The 278-nt window shown below is 24.5% G+C and overlaps 1 pseudogene; it reads right to left on the bottom strand.

The window, feature by feature from the left end:
• LOC110426387 (uncharacterized) overlaps positions 1-278 on the bottom strand; it is a 2,389-nt pseudogene that overhangs the window by 1,621 nt on the left and 490 nt on the right.

The following is a 278-nucleotide window of genomic DNA, read 5'->3' as shown; positions in this document are numbered from 1 at the left end:
ATAAGTTTTAAGGTTTAATATATAGAGTTGGACACCTAAACCAGATAATAAGAATATAGTGACATGGGGATTAAATTATTATAGTGATGCAAGCAATACATTTTGTTTTCAATCTAACAACATTTTCTTGTTTCTAAGTCTTAATTTAAAAAAGAAATGTTTACCAAACAAAATGTTGTGGTTTATAATGAAGGAAGTTTTTTGATAATTCTATTTTATACAGTTATCTTGCATATTTACCAAAAAAAAATATTGTGGTTTATAATGAAGTACTACAC

The sequence above is a fragment of the Theobroma umbraticum genome, unplaced genomic scaffold, assembly GCF_002168275.2.
Source record: "Theobroma umbraticum cultivar Fairchild unplaced genomic scaffold, ASM216827v3 scaffold_55.0, whole genome shotgun sequence".
Classification (NCBI taxonomy): domain Eukaryota; kingdom Viridiplantae; phylum Streptophyta; class Magnoliopsida; order Malvales; family Malvaceae; genus Theobroma; species Theobroma umbraticum.
This window is presented reverse-complemented; position numbering and strand designations above follow the sequence as displayed.